General features: G+C 43.8%; 1 long non-coding RNA gene across 13 annotated transcripts in view; it reads left to right on the forward strand.

Annotated features, from left to right (window-relative positions):
* Nucleotides 1-18,834, forward strand: part of LOC307181240 — a 1,005,010-nt gene that overhangs the window by 524,397 nt on the left and 461,779 nt on the right. Inside the window, exon 1 of one of the 13 annotated variants that reach the window (XR_013826207.1) lies at nucleotides 9,197-9,283. The exons of 10 other annotated variants lie outside the window; for them this stretch is intronic. This is a non-coding gene — a long non-coding RNA (uncharacterized lncRNA). Of the gene's footprint in view, nucleotides 1-9,196; nucleotides 9,284-13,927; nucleotides 14,021-15,512; nucleotides 15,599-18,834 lie in introns of those variants that run through there. 2 more of the 13 variants (XR_013826208.1, XR_013826209.1) reach the window with 2 other exon arrangements.

The raw sequence follows: 18,834 nt of genomic DNA on the forward strand, positions 1-18,834 counted from the left end.
GAAACACCATACACTTCTCCTGAGTGGTTGTTGGCAATTTACATCCCGCCCATCAGCATAACAAGGCTCCCAGTTCTCCATGGCCTGTCCTGCCTTTCTGGATTTTACACTTTTTTCAGATGGCCCTTTTGACCGGGGGGAAGTGAGACTTCATTGTAGTGCAGATTTCCTTTGCAAGCTTGCTTGGTTGGCCAAAAAGGGCGTATGCGTTTTTTCCTGAATATATTCAGGAAAAAACGCATACGCCCTTTTTGGCCAAGTGCATCATTGTGGACGTTCTGCCTCTTTTCCTATGCTTTCAATGCAATTCCAGTCTACCTCCTGAAATCGGTTTCCTGCAATTCTGCCCCGCTTTCAAGTCCTCTTGGCAGCCTTACTTCAGTCTATTTTTGGACGATAGCTGTCATTTATAACTCTGCAGGTTTGTGAATTACAGTGCCCCTGAGCTCCTTTCTTCAACTCACTTTCTTGTGACCTGGCCGCAACACCGCAGGATGGCTTCAGGCCCTAATCTGGTTCCGGCACGGCACGCTGAGCCTTTGGTTAATTCCTCTTCCTGGTGGGAAATGAGAGTTAAATTTGCCCGTCCAGACACCTCCAGCTAGTCTCTCATTGGTTCTCGCTATTCCTGTTCATCTTCCGCAGAAATTGCAAACTGGGCCAAACAGGAGGTTAAAGGGACTGACTCTCCAAGTCGGAAGAGTGTTAGTAAAGCGTCTAGAATGTTGCACCCGAGTACCAGGGGAGGAAAACTGAGACATATTTGAACACGTCTCCCGTTCACATGGTTGATCATACTCTGGGTTCCACATGCATGTTTTAGCTGAAGGAAGAATACCTTAAACCTGGAGAGTTGAGACCCGTGGAATGGGTACCATGCAATATGACTTCAAAGGGTCTTCATTTGCTCACCGAACCTCTCCAATCCTATCACTGCTGCGTTTATGCCCCTGTACACATGCTTGATTCTCTTTTGGAGACATAGCAATCCATAGGTTTTAAGATACTTACTAGTCAGGTACATTCTTAGGCGTTTAATATGCGGTGTTGAGTCCATTTCGTTGAGCAAGGAGTAGCTCTTGTCTATTCCATATTTGGCTTAAGGAACTTTATCTGTGCTCATTTCAATCTCTGGTTTTATGCAGCACCCCAACTCACCTTTCCCCTTAAGCAAGCATAAGTTGGTTTTCTAAATTTGAGACCCTGTTCTGTTTTGGAATGCAGTTCCTGTGTAGCCAAGTTTACATTCCGTGTATTAGTGATATCTTATGATGTTTCTTTTTCTGTGTGACTTATTTCAGTTAGAATCATCGTACCTGAATCCACTCATTATGCTGCTACGGGCCTGATGACATAGATTTCATTGCTGAGTGATACTGCATTGTACGTAAGTACCACAAGTTCTTTATCCATTTTTCACTTTCTGTGATATTGAACTTGTATGGTAAACGAGGTTCTTGTAAATGGAGGTGTCCCAAACTTTGGGGTGGCTGTGTCTTTTTGATTTTAATTTCCCTAAGCTATAGGACCATAAGTGGAAGTGCCCTAGGCTCTGTTGCTTTGTTTTTTAGGTGTTTCAGGAAACACCATACACTTCTCCCTAGTGGTTGTTGGCAATTTACATCCCGCCCATCAGCATAACAAGGCTCCCAGTTCTCCATGGCCTGTCCTGCCTTTCTGGATTTTACACTTTTTTCAGATGGCCCTTTTGCCCGGGGGGAAGTGAGACTTCATTGTAGTGCAGATTTCCTTTGCAAGCTTGCTTGGTTGGCCAAAAAGGGCGTATGCGTTTTTTCCTGAATATATTCAGGAAAAAACGCATACGCCCTTTTTGGCCAAGTGCATCATTGTGGACGTTCTGCCTCTTTTCCTATGCTTTCAATGCAATTCCAGTCTACCTCCTGAAATCGCTTTCCTGCAATTCTGCCCTGCTTTCAAGTCCTCTTGGCAGCCTTACTTCAGTCTATTTTTGGACGATAGCTGTCATTTATAACTCTGCAGGTTTGTGAATTACAGTGCCCCTGAGCTCCTTTCTTCAACTCGCTTTCTTTTGAGCTGGCCGCAACACCACAGGATGGCTTCAGGCCCTAATCTGGTTCCGGCACGGCACGCTGAGCCTTTGGTTATTTCCTCTTCCTGGTGGGAAATGAGAGTTAAATTTGCCCGTCCAGACACCTCCAGCTAGCCTCTCATTGGTTCTCGCTATTTCTGTTCATCTTAAGCAGAAATTGCAAACTGGGCCAAACAGGAGGTTAAAGGGTCTGACTCTCCAAGTCGGGAGAGTGTTAGTAAAGCATCTGGAATGTTGCACCCGAGTACCAGGGTACGAAAACTGAGACATATTTGAACACGTCTCCCGATCACATGGTTGATCATACTCTAGGTTCCACATGCATGTTTTAGCTGAAGGAAGAATACCTTAAACCTGGGTAGTTGAAACCCGTGGAATGGGTACCATGCAATATGACTTCAAAGGGTCTTCATTTGCTCACCGAACCTCTCCAATCCTATCACTGCTGCGTTTATGCCCCTGTACACACGCTTGATTCTCTTTTGGAGACATAGCAATCCATAAGTTTTAAGATACTTACTAGTCAGGTACATTCTTAGGCGTTTAATATGGGGTGTTGAGTCCATTTCGTTGAGCAAGGAGTAGCTCTTGTCTATTCCATATTTGTCTTAAGGAACTTTATCTGTGCTCATTTCAATCTCTGGTTTTATGCAGCATCCCAACTCACCTTTACCCTTAAGCAAGCATAAGTTGGTTTTCTAAATTTGAGACACTGTTCCGTTTTGGAATTCAGTTCCTGTGTAGCCAAGTTTACATTCCGTGTATTAGTGATATCTTATGATGTTTCTTTTTCTGTGTGACTTATTTCAGTTAGAATCATCATACCTGAATCCACTCATTGTGATGCTAAGGGCCTGATGACACAGATTTCATTGCTGAGTGATATTGCTTTGTAAGTAAATACCACAACTTCTTTATCCATTTTTCACTTTCTGCGATGTTGAACTTGTACTGTAAACGAGGTTCTTGTAAACAGATCCGTTCCAAACTTTGGGGTGGCTGTGTCTTTTTGATTTTAATTTCCCTAAGCTATAGGACCATAAGTGGAAGTGCCCTAGGTTCTGTTGCTTTGTTTTTTAGATGTTTCAGGAAACACCATACACTTCTCCCGAGTGGTTGTTGGCAATTTACATCCCGCCCATCAGCATAACAAGGCTCCCAGTTCTCCATGGCCTGTCTTGTCTTTCTGGATTTTACACTTTTTTCAGATGGCCCTTTTGACCGGGGGGAAGTGAGACTTCATTGTAGTGCAGATTTCCTTTGCAAGCTTGCTTGGTTGGCCAAAAAGGGCGTATGCGTTTTTTCCTGAATATATTCAGGAAAAAACGCATACGCCCTTTTTGGCCAAGTGCATCATTGTGGACGTTCTGCCTCTTTTCCTATGCTTTCAATGCAATTCCAGTCTACCTCCTGAAATCGGTTTCCTGCAATTCTGCCCCGCTTTCAAGTCCTCTTGGCAGCCTTACTTCAGTCTATTTTTGGACGATAGCTGTCATTTATAACTCTGCAGGTTTGTGAAATACAGTGCCCCTGAGCTCCTTTCTTCAACTCGCTTTCTTTTGAGCTGGCCGCAACACCGCAGGATGGCTTCAGGCCCTAATCTGGTTCTGGCACGGCACGCTGAGCCTTTGGTTAATTCCTCTTCCTGGTGGGAAATGAGAGTTAAATTTGCCCGTCCAGACACCTCCAGCTAGTCTCTCATTGGTTCTCGCTATTCCTGTTCATCTTCCACAGAAATTGCAAACTGGGCCAAACAGGAGGTTAAAGGGACTGACTCTCCAAGTCGGGAGAGTGTTAGTAAAGCGTCTGGAATGTTGCACCCGAGTACCAGGGGAGGAAAACTGAGACATATTTGAACACGTCTCCCGATCACATGGTTGATCATACTCTAGGTTCCACATGCATGTTTTAGCTGAAGGAAGAATACCTTAAACCTGGAGAGTTGAGACCCGTGTAATGCGTACCATGCAATATGACTTCAAAGGGTCTTCATTTGCTCACCGAACCTCTCCAATCCTATCACTGCTGCGTTTATGCCCCTGTACACATGCTTGATTCTCTTTTGGAGACATAGCAATCCATAGGTTTTCCGATACTTACTAGTAAGGTACATTCTTAGGCGTTTAATATGCGGTGTTGAGTCCATTTCGTTGAGCAAGGAGTAGCTCTTGTCTATTCCATATTTGACTTAAGGAACTTTATCTGTGCTCATTTCAATCTCTGGTTTTATGCAGCACCCCAACTCACCTTTACCCTTAAGCAAGCATAAGTTGGTTTTCTAAATTTGAGACCCTGTTCTGTTCTGTAATTCAGTTCCTGTGTAGCCAAGTTTACATTCCGTGTATTACTGATATCTTATGATGTTTCTTTTCTGTGTGACTTATTTCAGTTAGAATCATCATACCTGAATCCACTCATTGTGCTGCTACGGGCCTGATGACACAGATTTCATTGCTGAGTGATATTGCTTTGTAAGTAAATACCACAACTTCTTTATCCATTTTTCACTTTCTGCGATGTTGAACTTGTACTGTAAACGAGGTTCTTGTAAACAGAGCCGTTCCGAACTTTGAGGTGGCTGTGTCTTTTTGATTTTAATTTCCCTAAGCTATAGGACCATAAGTGGCAGTGCCCTAGGCTCTGTTGCTTTGTTTTTTAGATGTTTCAGGAAACACCATACACTTCTCCCGAGTGGTTGTTGGCAATTTACATCCCGCCCATCAGCATAACAAGGCTCCCAGTTCTCCATGGCCTGTCCTGCCTTTCTGGATTTTACACTTTTTTCAGATGGCCCTTTTGACCGGGGGGAAGTGAGACTTCATTGTAGTGCAGATTTCCTTTGCAAGCTTGCTTGGTTGGCCAAAAAGGGCGTATGCGTTTTTTCCTGAATATATTCAGGAAAAAACGCATACGCCCTTTTTGGCCAAGTGCATCATTGTGGACGTTCTGCCTCTTTTCCTATGCTTTCAATGCAATTCCAGTCTACCTCCTGAAATCGGTTTCCTGCAATTCTGCCCCTCTTTCAAGTCCTCTTGGCAGCCTTGCTTCAGTCTATTTTTGGACGATAGCTGTCATTTATAACTCTGCAGGTTTGTGAATTACAGTGCCCCTAAGCTCCTTTCTTCAACTCGCTTTCTTTTGAGCTGGCCGCAACACCGCAGGATGGCTTCAGGCCCTAATCTGGTTCCGGTACGGCACGCTGAGCCTTTGGTTATTTCCTCTTCCTGGTGGGAAATGAGAGTTAAATTTGCCCGTCCAGACACCTCCAGCTAGCCTCTCATTGGTTCTCTCTATTCCTGTTCATCTTCCGCAGAAATTGTAAACTGGGCCAAACAGGAGATTAAAGGCGCTGACTCTCCAAGTGGGGAGAGTGTTAGTAAAGCGTCTGGAATGTTGCACCCGAGTACCAGGGGAGGAAAACTGAGACATATTTGAACACGTCTCCCGTTCACATGGTTGATCATACTTGGGTTCCACATGCATGTTTTAGCTGAAGGAAGAATACCTTAAACCTGGAGAGTTGAGACCCGTGTAATGGGTACCATGCAATATGACTTCAAAGGGTCTTCATTTGCTCACCGAACCTCTCCAATCCTATCACTGCTGCGTTTATGCCCCTGTACACACGCTTGATTCTCTTTTGGAGACAAAGCAATCCATAAGTTTTAAGATACTTACTAGTCAGGTACATTCTTAGGCGTTTAATATGGGGTGTTGAGTCCATTTCGTTGAGCAAGGAGTAGCTCTTGTCTATTCCATATTTGGCTTAAGGAACTTTATCTGTGCTCATTTCAATCTCTGGTTTTATGCAGCACCCCAACTCACCTTTACCCTTAAGCAAGCATAAGTTGGTTTTCTAAATTTGAGACACTGTTCCGTTTTGGAATTCAGTTCCTGTGTAGCCAAGTTTACATTCCGTGTATTAGTGATATCTTATGATGTTTCTTTTTCTGTGTGACTTATTTCAGTTAGAATCATCATACCTGAATCCACTCATTGTGATGCTAAGGGCCTGATGACACAGATTTCATTGCTGAGTGATATTGCTTTGTAAGTAAATACCACAACTTCTTTATCCATTTTTCACTTTCTGCGATGTTGAACTTGTACTGTAAACGAGGTTCTTGTAAACAGATCCGTTCCAAACTTTGGGGTGGCTGTGTCTTTTTGATTTTAATTTCCCTAAGCTATAGGACCATAAGTGGAAGTGCCCTAGGTTCTGTTGCTTTGTTTTTTAGATGTTTCAGGAAACACCATACACTTCTCCGGAGTGGTTGTTGGCAATTTACATCCCGCCCATCAGCATAACAAGGCTCCCAGTTCTCCATGGCCTGTCTTGTCTTTCTGGATTTTACACTTTTTTCAGATGGCCCTTTTGACCTGGGGGAAGTGAGACTTCATTTTAGTGCAGATTTCCTTTGCAAGCTTGCTTGGTTGGCCAAAAAGGGCGTATGCGTTTTTTCCTGAATATATTCAGGAAAAAACGCATACGCCCTTTTTGGCCAAGTGCATCATTGTGGACGTTCTGCCTCTTTTCCTATGCTTTCAATGCAATTCCAGTCTACCTCCTGAAATCGGTTTCCTGCAATTCTGCCCCGCTTTCAAGTCCTCTTGGCAGCCTTACTTCAGTCTATTTTTGGACGATAGCTGTCATTTATAACTCTGCAGGTTTGTGAAATACAGTGCCCCTGAGCTCCTTTCTTCAACTCGCTTTCTTTTGAGCTGGCCGCAACACCGCAGGATGGCTTCAGGCCCTAATCTGGTTCTGGCACGGCACGCTGAGCCTTTGGTTAATTCCTCTTCCTGGTGGGAAATGAGAGTTAAATTTGCCCGTCCAGACACCTCCAGCTAGTCTCTCATTGGTTCTCGCTATTCCTGTTCATCTTCCACAGAAATTGCAAACTGGGCCAAACAGGATGTTAAAGGGACTGACTCTCCAAGTCGGGAGAGTGTTAGTAAAGCGTCTGGAATGTTGCACCCGAGTACCAGGGGAGGAAAACTGAGACATATTTGAACACGTCTCCCGATCACATGGTTGATCATACTCTAGGTTCCACATGCATGTTTTAGCTGAAGGAATAATACCTTAAACCTGGAGAGTTGAGACCCGTGTAATGCGTACCATGCAATATGACTTCAAAGGGTGTTCATTTGCTCACCGAACCTCTCCAATCCTATCACTGCTGCGTTTATGCCCCTGTACACATGCTTGATTCTCTTTTGGAGACATAGCAATCCATAGGTTTTCCGATACTTACTAGTAAGGTACATTCTTAGGCGTTTAATATGCGGTGTTGAGTCCATTTCGTTGAGCAAGGAGTAGCTCTTGTCTATTCCATATTTGACTTAAGGAACTTTATCTGTGCTCATTTCAATCTCTGGTTTTATGCAGCACCCCAACTCACCTTTACCCTTAAGCAAGCATAAGTTGGTTTTCTAAATTTGAGACCCTGTTCTGTTCTGTAATTCAGTTCCTGTGTAGCCAAGTTTACATTCCGTGTATTACTGATATCTTATGATGTTTCTTTTCTGTGTGACTTATTTCAGTTAGAATCATCATACCTGAATCCACTCATTGTGCTGCTACGGGCCTGATGACACAGATTTCATTGCTGAGTGATATTGCTTTGTAAGTAAATACCACAACTTCTTTATCCATTTTTCACTTTCTGCGATGTTGAACTTGTACTGTAAACGAGGTTCTTGTAAACAGAGCCGTTCGAAAGTTTGGGGTGGCTGTGTCTTTTTGATTTTAATTTCCCTAAGCTATAGGACCATAAGTGGCAGTGCCCTAGGCTCTGTTGCTTTGTTTTTTAGATGTTTCAGGAAACACCATACACTTCTCCCGAGTGTCTGTTGGCAATTTACATCCCGCCCATCAGCATAACAAGGCTCCCAGTTCTCCATGGCCTGTCCTGCCTTTCTGGATTTTACACTTTTTTCAGATGGCCCTTTTGACCGGGGGGAAGTGAGACTTCATTGTAGTGCAGATTTCCTTTGCAAGCTTGCTTGGTTGGCCAAAAAGGGCGTATGCGTTTTTTCCTGAATATATTCAGGAAAAAACGCATATGCCCTTTTTGGCCAAGTGCATCATTGTGGACGTTCTGCCTCTCTTCCTATGCTTTCAATGCAATTCCAGTCTACCTCCTGAAATCGGTTTCCTGCAATTCTGCCCCGCTTTCAAGTCCTCTTGGCAGCCTTACTTCAGTCTATTTTTGGACGATAGCTGTCATTTATAAGTCTGCAGGTTTGTGAAATACAGTGCCCCTGAGCTCCTTTCTTCAACTCGCTTTCTTGTGACCTGGCCGCAACACCGCAGGATGGCTTCAGGCCCTAATCTGGTTCCGGCACGGCACGCTGAGCCTTTGGTTAATTCCTCTTCCTGGTGGGAAATGAGAGTTAAATTTGCCCGTCCAGACACCTCCAGCTAGTCTCTCATTGGTTCTCGCTATTCCTGTTCATCTTCCGCAGAAATTGCAAACTGGGCCAAACAGGAGGTTAAAGGGACTGAGTCTCCAAGTCGGGAGAGTGTTAGTAAAGCGTCTGGAATGTTGCACCCGAGTACCATGGGAGGAAAACTGAGACATATTTGAACACGTCTCCCGATCACATGGTTGATCATACTCTAGGTTCCACATGCATGTTTTAGCTGAAGGAAGAATACCTTAAACCTGGAGAGTTGAGACCCGTGTAATGCGTACCATGCAATATGACTTCAAAGGGTCTTCATTTGCTCACCGAACCTCTCCAATCCTATCACTGCTGCGTTTATGCCCCTGTACACATGCTTGATTCTCTTTTGGAGACATAGCAATCCATAGGTTTTCCGATACTTACTAGTAAGGTACATTCTTAGGCGGTTAATATGCGGTGTTGAGTCCATTTCGTTGAGCAAGGAGTAGCTCTTGTCTATTCCATATTTGACTTAAGGAACTTTATCTGTGCTCATTTCAATCTCTGGTTTTATGCAGCACCCCAACTCACCTTTACCCTTAAGCAAGCATAAGTTGGTTTTCTAAATTTGAGACACTGTTCTGTTCTGTAATTCAGTTCCTGTGTAGCCAAGTTTACATTCCGTGTATTACTGATATCTTATGATGTTTCTTTTCTGTGTGACTTATTTCAGTTAGAATCATCATACCTGAATCCACTCATTGTGCTGCTACGGGCCTGATGACACAGATTTCATTGCTGAGTGATATTGCTTTGTAAGTAAATACCACAACTTCTTTATCCATTTTTCACTTTCTGCGATGTTGAACTTGTACTGTAAACGAGGTTCTTGTAAATGGAGGTGTCCCAAACTTTGGGGTGGCTGTGTTTTTTGATTTTAATTTCCCTAAGCTATAGGACCATAAGTGGCAGTGCCCTAGGCTCTGTTGCTTTGTTTTTTAGATGTTTCAGGAAACACCATACACTTCTCCCGAGTGTCTGTTGGCAATTTACATCCCGCCCATCAGCATAACAAGGCTCCCAGTTCTCCATGGCCTGTCCTGCCTTTCTGGATTTTACCCTTTTTTCAGATGGCCCTTTTGACCGGGGGGAAGTGAGACTTCATTGTAGTGCAGATTTCCTTTGCAAGCTTGCTTGGTTGGCCAAAAAGGGCGTATGCGTTTTTTCCTGAATATATTCAGGAAAAAACGCATACGCCCTTTTTGGCCAAGTGCATCATTGTGGACGTTCTGCCTCTTTTCCTATGCTTTCAATGCAATTCCAGTCTACCTCCTGAAATCGGTTTCCTGCAATTCTGCCCCGATTTCAAGTCCTCTTGGCAGCCTTACTTCAGTCTATTTTTGGACGATAGCTGTCATTTATAACTCTGCAGGTTTGTGAATTACAGTGCCCCTGAGCTCCTTTCTTCAACTCACTTTCTTGTGACCTGGCCGCAACACCGCAGGATGGCTTCAGGCCCTAATCTGGTTCCGGCACGGCACGCTGAGCCTTTGGTTAATTCCTCTTCCTGGTGGGAAATGAGAGTTAAATTTGCCCGTCCAGACACCTCCAGCTAGTCTCTCATTGGTTCTCGCTATTCCTGTTCATCTTCCGCAGAAATTGCAAACTGGGCCAAACAGGAGGTTAAAGGGACTGACTCTCCAAGTCGGAAGAGTGTTAGTAAAGCGTCTGGAATGTTGCACCCGAGTACCAGGGGAGGAAAACTGAGACATATTTGAACACGTCTCCCGTTCACATGGTTGATCATACTCTGGGTTCCACATGCATGTTTTAGCTGAAGGAAGAATACCTTAAACCTGGAGAGTTGAGACCCGTGGAATGGGTACCATGCAATATGACTTCAAAGGGTCTTCATTTGCTCACCGAACCTCTCCAATCCTATCACTGCTGCGTTTATGCCCCTGTACACACGCTTGATTCTCTTTTGGAGACATAGCAATCCATAGGTTTTAAGATACTTACTAGTCAGGTACATTCTTAGGCGTTTAATATGGGGTGTTGAGTCCATTTCGTTGAGCAAGGAGTAGCTCTTGTCTATTCCATATTTGGCTTAAGGAACTTTATCTGTGCTCATTTCAATCTCTGGTTTTATGCAGCACCCCAACTCACCTTTCCCCTTAAGCAAGCATAAGTTGGTTTTCTAAATTTGAGACCCTGTTCTGTTTTGGAATGCAGTTCCTGTGTAGCCAAGTTTACATTCCGTGTATTAGTGATATCTTATGATGTTTCTTTTTCTGTGTGACTTATTTCAGTTAGAATCATCGTACCTGAATCCACTCATTATGCTGCTACGGGCCTGATGACATAGATTTCATTGCTGAGTGATACTGCATTGTACGTAAGTACCACAAGTTCTTTATCCATTTTTCACTTTCTGTGATATTGAACTTGTATGGTAAACGAGATTCTTGTAAATGGAGGTGTCCCAAACTTTGGGGTGGCTGTGTCTTTTTGATTTTAATTTCCCTAAGCTATAGGACCATAAGTGGAAGTGCCCTAGGCTCTGTTGCTTTGTTTTTTAGATGTTTCAGGAAACACCATACACTTCTCCCGAGTGTCTGTTGGCAATTTACATCCCGCCCATCAGCATAACAAGGCTCCCAGTTCTCCATGGCCTGTCCTCCCTTTCTGGATTTTACACTTTTTTCAGATGGCCCTTTTGACCAGGGGGAAGTGAGACTTCATTGTAGTGCAGATTTCCTTTGCAAGCTTGCTTGGTTGGCCAAAAAGGGCGTATGCGTTTTTTCCTGAATATATTCAGGAAAAAACGCATACGCCCTTTTTGGCCAAGTGCATCATTGTGGACGTTCTGCCTCTTTTCCTATGCTTTCAATGCAATTCCAGTCTACCTCCTGAAATCGCTTTCCTGCAATTCTGCCCTGCTTTCAAGTCCTCTTGGCAGCCTTACTTCAGTCTATTTTTGGACGATAGCTGTCATTTATAACTCTGCAGGTTTGTGAATTACAGTGCCCCTGAGCTCCTTTCTTCAACTCGCTTTCTTTTGAGCTGGCCGCAACACCACAGGATGGCTTCAGGCCCTAATCTGGTTCCGGCACGGCACGCTGAGCCTTTGGTTATTTCCTCTTCCTGGTGGGAAATGAGAGTTAAATTTGCCCGTCCAGACACCTCCAGCTAGCCTCTCATTGGTTCTCGCTATTCCTGTTCATCTTCCGCAGAAATTGCAAACTGGGCCAAACAGGAGGTTAAAGGCGCTGACTCTCCAAGTGGGGAGAGTGTTAGTAAAGCGTCTGGAATGTTGCACCCGAGTACCAGGGGAGGAAAACTGAGACATATTTGAACACGTCTCCCGTTCACATGGTTGATCATACTTGGGTTCCACATGCATGTTTTAGCTGAAGGAAGAATACCTTAAACCTGGAGAGTTGAGACCCGTGTAATGGGTACCATGCAATATGACTTCAAAGGGTCTTCATTTGCTCACCGAACCTCTCCAATCCTATCACTGCTGCGTTTATGCCCCTGTACACATGCTTGATTCTCTTTTGGAGACATAGCAATCCATAGGTTTTACGAAACTTACTAGTCAGGTACATTCTTAGGCGTTTAATATGCGGTGTTGAGTCCATTTCTTTGAGCAAGGAGTAGCTCTTGTCTATTCCATATTTGACTTAAGGAACTTTATCTGTGCTCATTTCAATCTCTGGTTTTATGCAGCACCCCAACTCACCTTTACCCTTAAGCAAGCATAAGTTGGTTTTCTAAATTTGAGACCCTGTTCTGTTCTGTAATTCAGTTCCTGTGTAGCCAAGTTTACATTCCGTGTATTACTGATATCTTATGATGTTTCTTTTTCTGTGTGACTTATTTCAGTTAGAATCATCATACCTGAATCCACTCATTGTGCTGCTAAGGGCCTGATGACACAGATTTCATTGCTGAGTGATATTGCTTTGTAAGTAAATACCACAACTTCTTTATCCATTTTTCACTTTCTGCGATGTTGAACTTGTACTGTAAACGAGATTCTTGTAAACAGAGCCGTTCCAAACTTTGGGGTGGCTGTGTCTTTTTGATTTTAATTTCCCTAAGCTATAGGACCATAAGTGGAAGTGCCCTAGGTTCTGTTGCTTTGTTTTTTAGATGTTTCAGGAAACACCATACACTTCTCCCTAGTGTCTGTTGGCAATTTACATCCCGCCCATCAGCATAACAAGGCTCCCAGTTCTCCATGGCCTGTCCTGCCTTTCTGGATTTTACACTTTTTTCAGATGGCCCTTTTGACCGGGGGGAAGTGAGACTTCATTGTAGTGCAGATTTCCTTTGCAAGCTTGCTTGGTTGGCCAAAAAGGGCGTATGCGTTTTTTCCTGAATATATTCAGGAAAAAACGCATACGCCCTTTTTGGCCAAGTGCATCATTGTGGACGTTCTGCCTCTTTTCCTATGCTTGCAATGCAATTCCAGTCTACCTCCTGAAATCGGTTTCCTGCAATTCTGCCCCGCTTTCAAGTCCTCTTGGCAGCCTTACTTCAGTCTATTTTTGGACGATAGCTGTCATTTATAACTCTGCAGGTTTGTGAATTACAGTGCCCCTGAGCTCCTTTCTTCAACTCGCTTTCTTGTGACCTGGCCGCAACACCGCAGGATGGCTTCAGGCCCTAATCTGGTTGCGGTATGGCACGCTGAGCCTTTGGTTATTTCCTCTTCCTGGTGGGAAATGAGAGTTAAATTTGCCCGTCCAGACACCTCCAGCTAGCCTCTCATTGGTTCTCGCTATTCCTGTTCATCTTCCACAGAAATTGCAAACTGGGCCAAAGAGGAGGTTAAAGGCGCTGACTCTCCAAGTGGGGAGAGTGTTAGTAAAGCGTCTGGAATGTTGCACCCGAGTACCAGGGGAGGAAAACTGACACATATTTGAACACGTCTGCCGTTCACATGGTTGATCATACTTGGGTTCCACATGCATGTTTTAGCTGAAGGAAGAATACCTTAAACCTGGAGAGTTGAGACCTGTGTAATGGGTACCATGCAATATGACTTCAAAGGGTCTTCATTTGCTCACCGCACCTCTCCAATCCTATCACTGCTGCATTTATGCCCCTGTACACATGCTTGATTCTCTTTCGGAGACATAGCAATCCATAGGTTTTACGATACTTACTAGTCAGGTACATTCTTAGGCGTTTAATATGCGGTGTTGAGTCCATTTCATTGAGCAAGGAGTAGCTCTTGTCTATTCCATATTTGACTTAAGGAACTTTATCTGTGCTCATTGCAATCTCTGGTTTTATGCAGCACCCCAACTCACCTTTACCCTTAAGCAAGCATAAGTTGGTTTTCTAAATTTGAGACCCTGTTCTGTTCTGTAATTCAGTTCCTGTGTAGCCAAGTTTACATTCCGTGTATTACTGATATCTTATGATGTTTCTTTTTCTGTGTGACTTATTTCAGTTAGAATCATCGTACCTGAATCCACTCATTGTGATGCTAAGGGCCTGATGACATAGATTTCATTGCTGAGTGATATTGCTTTGTAAGTAAATACCACAACTTCTTTATCCATTTTTCACTTTCTGCGATGTTGAACTTGTACTGTAAACGAGGTTCTTGTAAACAGAGGCGTCCCAAACTTTGCGGTGGCTGTGTCTTTTTGATTTTAATTTCCCTAAGCTATAGGACCATAAGTGGAAGTGCCCTAGGCTCTGTTGCTTTGTTTTTTAGATGTTTCAGGAAACACCATACACTTCTCCCAAGTGTCTGTTGGCAATTTACATCCCGCCCATCAGCATAACAAGGCTCCCAGTTCTCAATGGCCTGTTGCCTTTCTGGATTTTACACTTTTTTCAGATGGCCCTTTTGACCGGGGGGAAGTGAGACTTCATTGTAGTGCAGATTTCCTTTGCAAGCTTGCTTGGTTGGCCAAAAAGGGCGTATGCGTTTTTTCCTGAATATATTCAGGAAAAAACGCATACGCCGTTCCTGGCCAAGTGCATCATTGTGGACGTTCTGCCTCTTTTCCTATGCTTTCAATGCAATTCCAGTCTACCTCCTGAAATCGCTTTCCTGCAATTCTGCCCCGCTTTCAAGTCCTCTTGGCAGCCTTACTTCAGTCTATTTTTGGACGATAGCTGTCATTTATAACTCTGCAGGTTTGTGAATTACAGTGCCCCTGAGCTCCTTTCTTCAACTCGCTTTCTTGTGACCTGGCCGCAACACCGCAAGATGGCTTCAGGCCCTAATCTGGTTCCCTCCCGGCATGCTGAGCCTTTGGTTAATTCCTCTTCCTGGTGGGTAATAAAAGTTAAATTTGCCCGTCCAGACACCTCCAGCTAGCCTCTCATTGGTTCTCGCTATTCCTGTTCATCTTCCGCAGAAATTGCAAACTGGGCCACACAGGAGGTTAAAGGGACTGACTCTCCACTTAGGGAGAGTGTTAGTAAAGCGTCTGGAATGTTGCACCCGAGTACCAGGGGAGGAAAACTGAGACATATTTGAACACGTCTCCTGATCACATGGTTGATCATACTCTAGGTTCCACATGCATGTTTTAGCTGAAGGAAGAATACCTTAAACCTGGGTAGTTGAAACCCGTGGAATGGGTACCATGCAATATGACTTCAAAGGGTCTTCATTTGCTCACCGAACCTCTCCAATCCTATCACTGCTGCGTTTATGCCCCTGTACACATGCTTGATTCTCTTTCGGAGACATAGCAATCCATAGGTTTTACGATACTTACTAGTCAGGTACATTCTTAGGCGTTTAATATGCGGTGTTGAGTCCATTTCGTTGAGCAAGGAGTAGCTCTTGTCTATTCCATATTTGACTTAAGGAACTTTATCTGTGCTCATTTCAATCTCTGGTTTTATGCAGCACCCCAACTCACCTTTACCCTTAAGCAAGCATAAGTTGGTTTTCTAAATTTGAGACCCTGTTCTGTTCTGTAATTCAGTTCCTGTGTAGCCAAGTTTACATTCCGTGTATTACTGATATCTTATGATGTTTCTTTTTCTGTGTGACTTATTTCAGTTAGAATCATCATACCTGAATCCACTCATTGTGATGCTAAGGGCCTGATGACATAGACTTCATTGCTGAGTGATATTGCTTTGTAAGTAAATACCACAACTTCTATATCCATTTTTCACTTTCTGCGATGTTGAACTTGTACTGTAAACGAGGTTCTTGTAAACAGAGGCGTCCCAAACTTTGGGGTGGCTGTGTCTTTTTGATTTTAATTTCCCTAAGCTATAGGACCATAAGTGGCAGTGCCCTAGGCTCTGTTGCTTTGTTTTTTAGATGTTTCAGGAAACACCATACACTTCTCCCGAGTGTCTGTTGGCAATTTACATCCCGCCCATCAGCATAACAAGGCTCCCAGTTCTCCATGGCCTGTCCTGCCTTTCTGGATTTTACACTTTTTTCAGATGGCCCTTTTGACCGGGGGGAAGTGAGACTTCATTGTAGTGCAGATTTCCTTTGCAAGCTTGCTTGGTTGGCCAAAAAGGGCGTATGCGTTTTTTCCTGAATATATTCAGGAAAAAACGCATACGCCCTTTTTGGCCAAGTGCATCATTGTGGACGTTCTGCCTCTTTTCCTATGCTTTCAATGCAATTCCAGTCTACTTCCTGAAATCGGTTTCCTGCAATTCTGCCCCGCTTTCAAGTCCTTTTGGCAGCCTTACTTCAGTCTATTTTTGGACGATAGCTGTCATTTATAACTCTGCAGGTTTGTGAATTACAGTGCCCCTGAGCTCCTTTCTTCAACTCGCTTTCTTGTGACTTGGCCGCAACACCGCAAGATGGCTTCAGGCCCTAATCTGGTTCCGGTCCGGCATGCTGAGCCTTTGGTTAATTCCTCTTCCTGGTGGGAAATGAGAGTTAAATTTGCCCGTCCAGACACCTCCAGCTAGCCTCTCATTGGTTCTCGCTATTCCTGTTCATCTTCCGCAGAAATTGCAAACTGGGCCAAACAGGAGGTTAAAGGGACTGACTCTCCACTTAGGGAGAGTGTTAGTAAAGCGTCTGGAATGTTGCACCCGAGTACCAGGGGAGGAAAACTGAGACATATTTGAACACGTCTCCCGATCACATGGTTGATCATACTCTAGGTTCCACATGCATGTTTTAGCTGAAGGAAGAATACCTTAAACCTGGGTAGTTGAAACCCGTGGAATGGGTACCATGCAATATGACTTCAAAGGGTCTTCATTTGCTCACCGAACCTCTCCAATCCTATCACTGCTGCGTTTATGCCCCTGTACACATGCTTGATTCTCTTTCGGAGACATAGCAATTCTTAGGTTTTAAGATACTTACAAGTCAGGTACATTCTTAGGCGTTTAATATGCGGTGTTGAGTCCATTTCGTTGAGCAAGGAGTAGCTCTTGTCTATTCCATATTTGGCTTAAGGAACTTTATCTGTGCTCATTTCAATCTCTGGTTTTATGCAGCACCCCAACTCACCTTTACCCTTAAGCAAGCATAAGTTGGTTTTCTAAATTTGAGACCCTGTTCTGTTCTGTAATTCAGTTCCTGTGTAGCCAAGTTTCCATTCCGTGTATTACTGATATCTTATGATGTTTCTTTTTCTGTGTGACTTATTTCAGTTAGAATCATCATACCTGAATCCACTCATTGTGCTGCTAAGGGCCTGATGACATAGATTTCATTGCTGAATGATATTGCTTTGTAAGTGAATACCACAACTTCTTTATCCATTTTTCACTTTCTGCGATGTTGAACTTGTACTGTAAACGAGGTTCTTGTAAACAGAGCTGTTCCAAACTTTGGGGTGGCTGTGTCTTTTTGATTTTAATTTCCCTAAGCTATAGGACCATAAGTGGAAGTGCCCTAGGCTCTGTTGCTTTGTTTTTTAGATGTTTCAGGAAACACCATACACTTCTCCCTAGTGTCTGTTGGCAATTTACATCCCGCCCATCAGCATAACAAGGCTCCCAGTTCTCAATGGCCTGTTGCCTTTCTGGATTTTACACTTTTTTCAGATGGCCCTTTTGGCCGGGGGGAAGTGAGACTTCATTGTAGTGCAGATTTCCTTTGCAAGCTTGCTTGGTTGGCCAAAAAGGGCGTATGCGTTTTTTCCTGAATATATTCAGGAAAAAACGCATACGCCCTTTTTGGCCAAGTGCATCATTGTGGACGTTCTGCCTCTTTTCCTATGCTTTCAATGCAATTCCAGTCTACCTCCTGAAATCGGTTTCCTGCAATTCTGCCCCGCTTTCAAGTCCTCTTGGCAGCCTTACTTTAGTCTATTTTTGGACGATAGCTGTCATTTATAACTCTGCAGGTTTGTGAATTACAGTGCCCCTGAGCTCCTTTCTTCAACTCGCTTTCTTTGAGTTGGCCGCAACACCGCAGGATGGCTTCAGGCCCTAATCTGGTTCCGGTACGGCACGCTGAGCCTTTGGTTATTTCCTCTTCCTGGTGGGAAATGAGAGTTAAATTTGCCCGTCCAGACACCTCCAGCTAGCCTCTCATTGGTTCTCGCTATTCCTGTTCATCTTCCGCAGAAATTGCAAACTGGGCCAAACAGGAGGTTAAAGGCGCTGACTCTCCAAGTGGGGAGAGTGTTAGTAAAGCGTCTGGAATGTTGCACCCGAGTACCAGGGGAGGAAAACTGAGACATATTTGAACACGTCTCCCGTTCACATGGTTGATCATACTTGGGTTCCACATGCATGTTTTAGCTGAAGGAAGAATAACTTAAACCTGGAGAGTTGAGACCCGTGTAATGGGTACCATGCAATATGACTTCAAAGGGTCTTCATTTGCTCACCGAACCTCTCCAATCCTATCACTGCTGCGTTTATGCCCCTGTACACATGCTTGATTCTCTTTCGGAGACATAGCAATCCATAGGTTTTACGATACTTACTAGTCAGGTACATTCGTAGGCGTTTAATATGCGGTGTTGAGTCCATTTCGTTGAGCAAGGAGTAGCTCTTGTCTATTCCATATTTGACTTAAGGAACTTTATCTGTGCTCATTTCAATCTCTGGTTTTATGCAGCACCCCAACTCACCTTTACCCTTAAGCAAGCATAAGTTGGTTTTCTAAATTTGAGACCCTGTTCTGTTCTGTAATTCAGTTCCTGTGTAGCCAAGTTTACATTCCGTGTATTACTGATATCTTATGATGTTTCTTTTTCTGTGTGACTTATTTCAGTTAGAATCATCATACCTGAATCCACTCATTGTGATGCTAAGGGCCTGATGACATAGATTTCATTGCTGAGTGATATTGCTTTGTAAGTAAATACCACAACTTCTTTATCCATTTTTCACTTTCTGCGATGTTGAACTTGTACTGTAAACGAGGTTCTTGTAAACAG

The sequence above is a fragment of the Stenella coeruleoalba genome (assembly GCF_951394435.1).
Source record: "Stenella coeruleoalba genome assembly, contig: scaffold_84, whole genome shotgun sequence".
NCBI classification, from domain to species: Eukaryota; Metazoa; Chordata; class Mammalia; order Artiodactyla; family Delphinidae; genus Stenella; species Stenella coeruleoalba.